At 48.7% G+C, this 10,753-nt stretch overlaps 1 pseudogene; it reads right to left on the reverse strand.

Moving 5' to 3' along the window:
• Positions 1-225: 225 nt before the first annotated feature.
• LOC101446842 (ubiquitin-conjugating enzyme E2 G2 pseudogene) lies at positions 226-706 on the reverse strand (annotated as a pseudogene).
• Positions 707-10,753: the final 10,047 nt, after the last annotated feature.

Genomic DNA, 10,753 nt, shown 5'->3' on the forward strand with positions numbered 1-10,753 from the left:
CTCACAACCGCACTAGGCTGTCATTATTCTACAAAATCATAATTTCAGAGAAGCCTATTTGGGGTAGGGAAGTTGGGCAAAAAAAAAAAAAAGATGCTGTGATCCTGCAAATCTGCCTTTTTGGTAGTAGCGCAGAGCGCCAGCGTCGCTAATCGTTCCCGAGGAGCAACCCTGGAGGCCGCCGGGCGGCGGGGGCTCTGCGCGCGAGCACATGCAGGTGTGCGATCAGAGCCCCAGGGACTTCTGGACAATCTGCTTGGCGATTTTATAAAACGGCTCTCGGTCGTCCCGCCACATTTGGCAGCATCCGCATTTGCCCGGCTCTCCCCGCTGGGCTCGGCCAGCACGCTCAGCACCGACAGGGGCTCTTCTCCACGCTCTGCACCGGGCTCCGCCGCTCGGCGCTGCTCTCGGAGCCCGTGGGGTCGTCGCCGGGGGCGTGCAGGACGGACATGCAGACTCTCCCGTCGGGATAGAGGTTGCGATGAAACATCTCATCTTTGGGGGACTTAACGGGTAATCAACTCAGGATGACAGGAAAAACACCAAACTCAAAACAGGTATCTCCTGGGCCCATGATCAACGCCTCCCATTCAAAAAAAATTCTCTTTATATATTTCATGGGGCCTGCCACAATTCCTTCTGGAGGATTCAGTGTTAATTGTTTGTACTCAGCCATGGAGCTCTTTAGAGCTGTGCCGGCCATTGTCTGGGAGACAGCGGTTCTCCATGGCCTTGCCTCATAAGCGCTTGTCCCTCCTGCCCCGGCACCGGGACCTCAGGACCTTTTATAATGAGGCTACTTCAGTTGAAGTGTGGTCATCATTTCAGGATAGGTCTTTTTTAATATATATATACTTTTTTAAAATTAAAGTTAATAGACCGCAAAGAACATTACATTAAAAAACATAAGAGGTTCTCATATAACCCACTCCCCAGCCCCCACCCCCATCATTTTTGTAAATTGTATTTTTTTGAAGATATATACATCACAAAAAATGTTACATTAAAAACATAAGAGATTCCCGTATACCCCCACCCCCCACCCCACTCCGCCTGCACCAACAACCTTCCCCATCCTTGTGGCACACTCATCACACTCGGTGAACACATTTTGGGGCACTGCTGCCCCACGTGGATAATAGTTTACCCTGTAGTTCACACTCTCCCCCAGCACATTTGGTGGGTTATAGCTGGTTCAGGATAGGTCTTAAGCCTCTTACTGAAGAGGATTATAAATGGGATGAATACAGACAAAGTTACAAGAGCAAGAAGCTGAAAGCAACAAAACCCAGAACAGAAGGGAGAGACCAGCAGATGCCTCCATGCGCCTTGCCACGGGGCAGAGAAGCCGAGGATCGCCAGCAGCTGGTCTTCAGGAAGAAGGCATCGCTTTGATAATGCCGTGATGTGGACATTCTCAGGGCCTCAAACTGTAAGCTAGCAAACGCCTACTGTTGACGGCTAAGCCATGTCATGGTGTCTGCTTTGAGCAGCCTAGGAAATGAAGCCATCTCTTTCCCCCTGCTCCTTCACTCCGGCTTCCAGGGATCACCTCCCACATGCATCAAGGCCCTTGTCTCAGGCTCTGCTTTGGAAGGAACACAAACCAAGACAATGCCTGCCCCCCACATTGTTATCTTCCTTTACTGGCCCTGGTATAGAAAAGTTTGTTCACCGCCGGCCCTCAGGGTTTTCAAAGAGAAGGTGCCAACTAGAAGGACATGGGCCTGAGCTCAACACACTTGCACATGGGTTTGGTGCAGCCACAACTAATTCCAAATATTTCCAGAACCCTAAGTTTGGTCAGCATTACATTACATTACAGTACTTTTTTTTTTTTTAATTTATTTCTCCCCGCTCCCCCATTGTTTGCGGTCGTTGTTTGCACTGTGTCCATTTGCTGTGTGCTCTCTGTGTCTGCTCTCTTCTCTTTAGGAGGCACTGGGAACTGAACCTGGGACCTCCCACCTGGGAGAGAGGTGTTCAATTGCTTGAGCTACCTCAGCTCCCTGGTTTGTTGTGTCTCTCACTGTCTTTCCTCCTTGTGTCTCTTTGTTGCGTCATCTTGCTGCATCAACTCGCCATACCTGCCCACTGCACCAGCTTACCTTCTCCAGGAGGCATCAGGAACCTCCCATGTGGTAGGTGGGAGCTCAATTGCTTGAGCTACATCCACTTCCCTACATTACAGTATAGTAGTAAAGACTGTTAGTTGCCTCCAACATCCATTCTTCTTTTCTTCGTTCAATAATAGAACCTTCCATTTTCAGCTGGACACACGGGTGCTTGAAATAAAGACTACATTTTCATAGCCTCCGTTGCAGTTAGGTATGCTTATGTGACCATCCTGGCAAATGGAATGTGAGCAAGTGTGAAGAGTAGAACTTTCTTAAATGGAATGAAACTACTTCCCTTTCCCCTCCCTTCCTCCTCCTGACTAGAAAGTAGACACTGTGGGGCATGATTTTGGATTGTGTAGGTGAGGCAACTCCCTACTCAGGAAAAGTTAAGAAGGCTCTCCTGCTGATTTCATTAAGCAGAGTCCCCATGTTAGCTCAGACTTTTATGGGAGAGAAATAATTGACAGACTTGTTTAAGCCACTGTCATTCTGAGCCTCACTGATAGTGGCCAAACCAGGACAGGTACTAGGCTCTAACAGGAAGCAGAAGAGAATGGGCCCACCTGCCGCAGCACAAGGGCGATGATGATAATAGCACTTCTGGGAAGCGGACTTGGCCCAATGGATAGGGCATCCGCCTACCACATGGGAGGTCTGCGGTTCAAACCCCAGGCCTCCTTGACCCGTGTGAAGCTGGCACATGCGCAGTGCTGATGCGCGCAAGGAGTGCCCTGCCACGCAGGGGTGTCCCTGCGTGGGGGAGCCCCACACGCAAGGAGGGCACCCCTTAAGAAGAGCTGCCCAGCATGAAAGAAAGTGCAGCCTGCCCAGGAATGGGGCCGCACACACGGAGATCTGACACCACAAGATGACACAACAGGGAAACGGACTTTGGCCCAGTGGTTAGGGCGTCCGTCTACCATATGGGAGGTCCGCGGTTCAAACCCCGGGCCTCCTTGACCCGTGTGGAGCTGGCCATGCACAGTGCTGATGCACGCAAGGAGTGCTGTGCCACACAAGGGTGTCCCCCGCGTGGGGGAGCCCCACGTGCAAGGAGTGCGCCCATGAGGAAAGCCGCCCAGCGTGAAAAGAAAGAGCAGCCTGCCCAGGAATGGTGCCGCCCACACTTCCCGTGCCGCTGACGACAACAGAAGCGGACAAAGAAACAAGACGCAGCAAATAGACACCAAGAACAGACAACCAGGGGAGGGGGGGAAATTAAATAAATAAATAAATCTTTAAAAAAAAAAAGATGACACAACAAAAAGAAACACAGATTCCCGTGCTGCTGACAGGAATAGAGGCGGGCACAAAAGAACACACAGCGAATAGACACAGAGAGCAGACACTGGGGAGGGGGGCAGGGAGAAATAAATACAAATAAATAAATCTTTAAAAATAATAATAATAGCACTTCCTCTGTGTCCTGATCGCCTTATGGAAAAGGTAACCTTCTTATACATTACACTCACGTGGGAACTCGGGTTCAGAAAGGGTCAAAGCACAGAGCCAGAAAACAGCAGAGCTGGATTCAAGCGCAGTTCATGTCAGGACGAGCCCATGTGGAGTCACGAAGCCGTACAGTCCCCCCACCTCTAATCTGAGATGGCTGGGGTGGGATGTAGAGACGTGCATCATGTGCCAGTTCAGAACCCGACCTGCAGCTGCCAGTCACTGTGGCCTTCAGCCATGGAATCACGCAGAGTCCAAACCTGGGAATTTGAAAGCTACAACACATGATTTTCAATCATGATGCCTAATGTCATTTCACTGGTGCTATGATTGAGGATAATAAGTAAATGATCCTAATCGAGGAGCCAGCATTTTACCTTGCATTTTCAGTGGCTTTTATAATTTTCAAGAAGTTACTCTGGTGGTAAATAGTAGCAAACTTGTGTTCCCACACAACACCTTATGGAGTCCTCTGAGCTTCCTTACAAGGGTAGAGAAATGGAGACTTAAGACGTGAACCAGCCTGCCCTAAGGGGAGTGGTGGTGGGTGGGGCTTGCAGGGCATAGCAGGGGCTTCTGGGGGATGGTGAACTAAGTCTAAACTGTCTCAAAAACCCTTGTCTTCAACCACGTGGCTGCCTTGCCACTGGTTATCTGTGACTGGGGCTTTAAAGAAAGTTCTTTTGGGTATAAAAATGTTTTGTTTTGTTTTTTTAAAGATTTATTTTTTTGTATTTCTCTCTCCTTCCCCCCACCCCCACCAGTTGTCTGCTCTCTGTGTCCATTCATCGTGTGTTCTTCTGTGCCCACTTGTATTCCTGTCAGCAGCACTGGGAAACTGCATCTCTTTTTTGTTGCACCAGTTCTCTGTGTGTGCAGCACCACTCCTGGGCAGGCTGCACTTTTTTTCATGCTGGGCAGCTCTCCTTACAGGGCACACTCCTTGAGCATGGGGCTCCCCTATGTGGGGGACACCCCTGTGTGGCACGCCATTCCTTGCGCGCATCAGCACTGCGCATGGGCCAGCTCACCACACGGGTCAGGAGGCCCTGGGTTTGAACCCTGGATCTCCCATGTGGTAGGTGGATGCTCTATCAGGTGAGCCAAATCCACTTCCCAAAATGTTTTCATTTTTAAATCATCAGTTTATATTTAAACCATCTATTATCCCAAATTAGAAACATGAAATCAATAAGAGCAACACCCTTTTCCCTGAGGACCATCAACTCAATTCAGCAGATTCACAGAACCTCCACTTGGCTCTAGCTCAGCACAAATCAGCCTGCTTTCCTGTATGGATACCTGCAGGGAAGGCTGATTTCCCCACAAGTGCCTACTTGACTGGGGTGGATCTGTCCTCGGACTGTGAGGGGCAATTCTATCTTTTTTAAAAGATTTATTTTATTTATTTCTCTCTCCTTCCTCCCCTCCCCCCTTGTCTGCTGTCTGTGTCCATTTGCTGTGCGTTCTTCTGCATCCACTTACATTGTCAGGCAGCACTGGGAAAATGCATTTATTTTGTGTTGTGTCATCTTGCTGTGTCAGTTCTCTGTGTATGTACGGCGCCACTCCTGGGCAGGCTGCACTTTTTTCACGTGGGGCAGCTCTCCTTGTGGGGCACACTCCTTGTGCATGGAGCACCCCTATGCGGGGGTACCCCTGCATGGTGTGGCACTCCTTGTGCACAGCAGCACCGCGCATGGGCCAGCTCACCACACGGGTCAGGAGGCCCTGGGGATCAAACACTGAACCCTCCATATGGTAGGCAGATGCTCTATCGGTTGAGCCACATCGCTTCCCAGCAATTCCATCTTCAAGGACAGGCTGGAGGAGAAACCTTATCCATGTGATCCAGGCAACATCACTAAGAATGAGACGTGTTGACCTCACGTACCGCTTAATAGGATCTACCAGGAAGGACACAGCATCAATTCTGTGGTAGTCTTGCAAAGATACTTGACCTCAATGTAAGCATGAGAAAATATCAAACTCTGAAGACAGTCCACCAAAAGTAACAGTGTCAAAAGTGTCAAGGGCATGAGAGGCAAGGTAAGACTGAAGAACTGTCATAGGTTGGAGGAGTCTAAGGAGACACAACAACTCAGTGCAAAGTGGGATCTTGGATTGGGTCCTGAATGCAAAAACAGCATTCATGGAAGAACTGGTAAAATCCAAATAAAGTCTGCAGTGTAGTTAATAGTAGTATATAAATGTTAATTTCTTAGTTTTGGTCATTGTACAATGGTTTTGTAAGATGCTAACTTTAGGGGAAGCTGGATGACGTGTATGTGGGTACCCGCCCCACTATTTTTCTGTAAGCCTAAAATTCTTTTTTTTACTTTATTTTGTACATTGAATAATTGAAAACATAAACAATAATTTAAAAATAAAAGGTGTAAGCCTAAAATTATTGTATTCTGTTTATTTAAAGTTTAAAGACATGGAGAAAGAAAACAAAGATGAAGCTCTAGAATTCAGAATACACCTTCAGTTTCTGTTTCTAATAGTCACAGGCAGAGATACTCTGACTTTTTTCTTTTAATCATCCTTTTTAGACTCTCTTCTGGAGATTTAGAAATATCTCCAACAAATAATGTTTAGAACTTTCATCCAGGAGGAGGCGGCTGTAACAGCCTAGTTCCAGAGACCTGCACTCAGTCCCTAAAGTGACACCAGACACAAGGACTCACCCTTCCCCGATAGTTGTCCCGCACGCCCCTCTGATGTCCCTTTCAGCCCTGCTAGCATTACCTCCTCTCCCTAGAGCAGGGGTTCTTAACCTTTTTTGTTCTATGGGCCCCTTGGCCAGTCAGGTGAAATGAATACTACTGTAGTTTATTTATTGCATACATTCATAAGTGAAGGAAATGCTAGATTAGAGGTCAGGGAAAATAAAGAGAATAAGTTGATTTTTTTCAATTCAAGGTCATGGACCACCTGAAATCAAGGGGTCCATGGACCCCTGGCTGAGAACCCCTGCTCTAGAGGCTCTCTTGATGTTTTTTTAAACCTGATTTCACCTGTTTTCAAATGTTGGGGAGGAAAAGGGGCTCTGTAAGCCCAATTCCTCCCCCATTGTCCTATTTACAGACTATTTTTCAGACAGCAAAGCTTTATTCCTCCCCCACCTTGCAGCGAATAAAGTCTCCCTTTACCTAGAACTTACTGTGCAATCCCGGGTTGTTTACGAGGTAGTTTTATTGCTGCAGACTTTGGGGCCGCTGGAAGGACTGCTTGTACCTTGTCTGAACTCTGCTTGGACTAATGGTCCACCAATGTGCCCTTTCCTGGCCAGCCACTTCCTCGAGATCTGGGGGGGGAGTCACGAGTTCATATTCGGAAGGAACTTTCTGAACTCCTAAATAAATAAAAATGTCACAGCTGAAAACTCTGATGTCTTGTCTCATTCCTTACACAAATCACAAATTACTTAAAAATGCATGTTGCTCCCTAGTCATAGTTATTTGTTACATAAATTAGTAGCTATTTGTTGCATAAATAAGTACGCTTACCACGAACCCGGCAGAGAGTTAAACTCCTTACCTACACCATCTCCTTCTGTTGAGCCTGGCTGCTACTGCCTTGGGGTAGGGCGATGAGCACGGGGAGGAAAGCAGAGCAGCATCTTTGCATCTACAAGGACGACCTGGTGTCCCCAGCAGTGATGAGAAACCCCCCCTGCCCCCCGCACGGTGCCTGGCACATAGGAGGAGCGCAATCAATGCACACGGATAGCATTTATTTCCATTATATGCAACACGACCCATCACGGAGGCTCCCAACCTTTAGTCAGAGAAGCAGATAGGGCCCATTTTGACAATGCGGGGTCTCCCCTCCTTGGATAACTTACGGCAGATAGAAATGAAGTGTCTGACTTGGTGGGAATCCGTTCCTGAATTCAAGCCTGTTCTTTGCCATGCTTTGCTCCTTCTCTCCCAAATGTAGACAGTGCCATGGGCATCAAAATGTTGAGGACACCGAGTTGTTTGGAAGATGTTTTCTGAGCATTATTCCTCTCATTCAGATTACCACTGGAAACACTGTAAAAGCATGACTCAGAAGTACATTTTTGGTTTGGCTCATTTTCTGAGAAGAGGGCAGAAGAGAGAAAAGGAAGTCGTGAGGGTGGGGAACGAGTCTAAATGAGTTCGGAATAAGTTATCTTCAGGTAAATGTTAGAGGGCGCTTTGAAGTAAATAGCCACCAGATGGCGCTGTTATCCCCTGAAACCTCCAAAAGGTGTGTTTGTGTGTCAGTGTGTCTGAGTCTTGCCTACCTGTGTCTGTCTGGGTGTCTGTGAGTCTGTGTGTGTGTGTTGAGGGGTGAGAGACAGAGTCCTTCTCGCCCACCTCCCACCACTCAGCTAGGCAGCCAAACTCTTCTCCCTCATTCTCCCCGGTTCCCTAACACACCTTCCTCCCTCATCTTCCCACTTTTCCATTCCTGGCCAAAAACCAGCAGAGAAGAGCAAGATAACTCAGAAGAGATCACGAGGCAAATTTCGAACCACAAACATCTCCCCGAGATGCCTTGGGAAAGGCAGCGAGGTCCTCGGCGCCCACTCTCACTCTCCCTGGTTCTTTGGGGATCCTTCGCCCTCCTAGTCCTCCCCACCCCCAAATGGGCCATGTCTTACGGCTCTCCAGACAGATGGCCCTGTCATTACGGTGACTGAGCCTCCTTGTGGACATAGCATTGGAAAAGAGGTCTCACGGAGTAAAGAACTCCAAAGACTAATTCCTGAACGGCGGCATTTCAGACCCATTTCATATCAGACCGTCTGCATCCACAGGATATTTGAGGCAAGGAACCTTCCCACTCCCCTCAAATCCCACGAGCATCCCTGTGTGCAAACAGTTCTTCTCAAAGGCTTTAGAACTCCAGCCTTGGCTGAGAAAACAGGCAGAACAGACAAGACCTCAGGAGCTGAAAGGCGGGAAAAAAATTCACCGTTCATTGGCCTCGTGCTTTCTCCACCTGCCTGAGAGCCGTGAAAGGCCATCCGCTGAAGGACTGCCTCCAGCAGTTTTCAAATGCCTGGACATAATGGACTTGTCTCCACAGGACAAACCTCCGGGGACTCAGTTTAGGCAAATCGTTTATAATGCTGCCTGCACCTGCCGGGCCAGGCGGTTGACGGCTGGAAGGAGCTTGCCTTTTGATGAGCGCTTCGGGTTCAAATCCAGACTCCACCGTAAAACTACCTGGGGGGACCCTGGACAAGTCAGCAAACCTGCCTGAGCTTCCGTTTCTTTCTTTCTTTTTTTTTTTAAAGATTTATTTATTTCTCTCGCCTTCCCCCCAGTTGTCTCCTCTCTGTGTCCATTCACTGTGTGTGTTCTTCTTTGTCTGCTTGCATTCTTGTCATCGGCACCGGGAAACTGTGTCGCTTTATTTTGTTGCGTCATCTTGATGCATGAGCTCTCCATGTGGGCGGCACCACCCCTGGGTGTGACTGTGCTTTTTTCATGTGGGGCAGCTCTCCTTGTGAGTGGGGCACCCTTATGTGGGGGACACCCTTGCGTGGTCCAGCACTCCTTGCATGCGGCAGCACTGCACGTGGGCCAGTTCACCACACAGGTCAGGAGGCCCTGGGTATAGAACCCTGGACCCTCCATATGGTGGGCGGATGCTCTATTAGTTGAGCCACAACTGCTTCCCTTCCGTTCCTAAAGGTCTGTAAAACCATGTCACCTTTGAAAAGGTCATGGTCGCTTACTGGCTTACTGGGCACCAGGCATCTTATTAAGGACTCAATAGTTAATAAGACTCAATCATTTTAATCCTCACAGCAACCCTGTGATGTAGGGACTTTTATTAACCCATTTTACAGAAGCAGAAAGTGACACGTAAGGAAGTTAAGCTTTCTGAATTGTCTGAGGAAAGTCAGCCCAGCAATGGCAAGGATGATGCTCTCTCAAGGGCCCAATTCCTTCCTGTGAGAAATAAACTTGAATCTTTTGATTTAGGTCTCCATGCTTCATTCTGCTGGGCCTTGGGTATTGTTCCTTGATATTGGTGAAACGTTCAACCATAAAAGCCACCATGGGAAGGGGGCAATTTGTTTCCTCGATGTCATGTCCATTTCCAGGTTGAAACAATGTTCCCAAGGAAATGGCATTATGGGAATTATTAAAAACAGCAAAGTACTCTTCCAGAAGACATTTCTTTTATTTTTCAGAGGGTGAGTTAAATCATGTTGAACATACGCTAACATCTTATTCACTGGGTATGGTCAGGCAATGGGGTTTCTATAAAAGTGACCTTTTAGATTTGCAAGGGGAAAGAGGGAGAGAAGACCACAGCAAAGGAGGGATCAAAACAGAGGCAAAGGCTTGGCCCAGTGGTTAGGGCATCCGTCTACCACATGGGAGGTCCGCGGTTCAAACCCAGGGCCTCCTTGACCCATGTGGAGCTGGCCCATGCACAGCGCTGATTCGTGCAAGGAGTGCCCTGCCACGCAGGGGTGTCCCCCGCGTAGGGGAGCCCCACGCGCAACAAGTGTGCCCCATAAGGAGAGCCGCCCAGCGCGAAAGAAAGTGCAGCCTGCCCAGGAATGGCGCCGCACACACATGGAGAGCTGACACAACAGGATGATGCAACAAAAAAAGAAACACAGATTCCTGTGCTGCTGATAACAACAGAAGCAGACAAAGAAGACCCAGCAAAATAGACATAGAGAACAGACAACTGGGGTGGAAGGGGGGGAGACGGGGAGAGAAATAAATAAATAAATCTTTTTTAAAAAAACAGAGGCAAAAGGTTGAGGATCACTGCAGGGGACTTTAGGGGCAGAAAACTTTAGATACGAAGAGAAATGTGGGGAAGCGGACTTGGCCCAATGGATAGGGCATCCGCCTACCACATGGGAGGTCCAGGGTTCAAACCCAGGGCCTCCTGACCCGTGTGGTAAGCTGGCCCACGTGCAGTGCTGATGCACGCAAGGTGTGCCATGCCATGCACGGGTGTCCCCCACGTAGGTGAGCCCCATGCGCAAGGAGTACAACCCACAAGGAGAGCCGCCCAGCACGAAAAAGCACAGCCTGCCCAGGAATGGTGCCGCACACACGGAGAGCTGACAGCAAGATGATGCACAAAACGCGACACAGATTCCAGGTGCCGCTGACAGGAATACAAGCAGACACAGAACAACACGCAGTGAATGGACACAGAGCAGA

This window comes from Dasypus novemcinctus, chromosome 16, assembly GCF_030445035.2.
Source record: "Dasypus novemcinctus isolate mDasNov1 chromosome 16, mDasNov1.1.hap2, whole genome shotgun sequence".
In the NCBI taxonomy this organism is placed as follows: domain Eukaryota; kingdom Metazoa; phylum Chordata; class Mammalia; order Cingulata; family Dasypodidae; genus Dasypus; species Dasypus novemcinctus.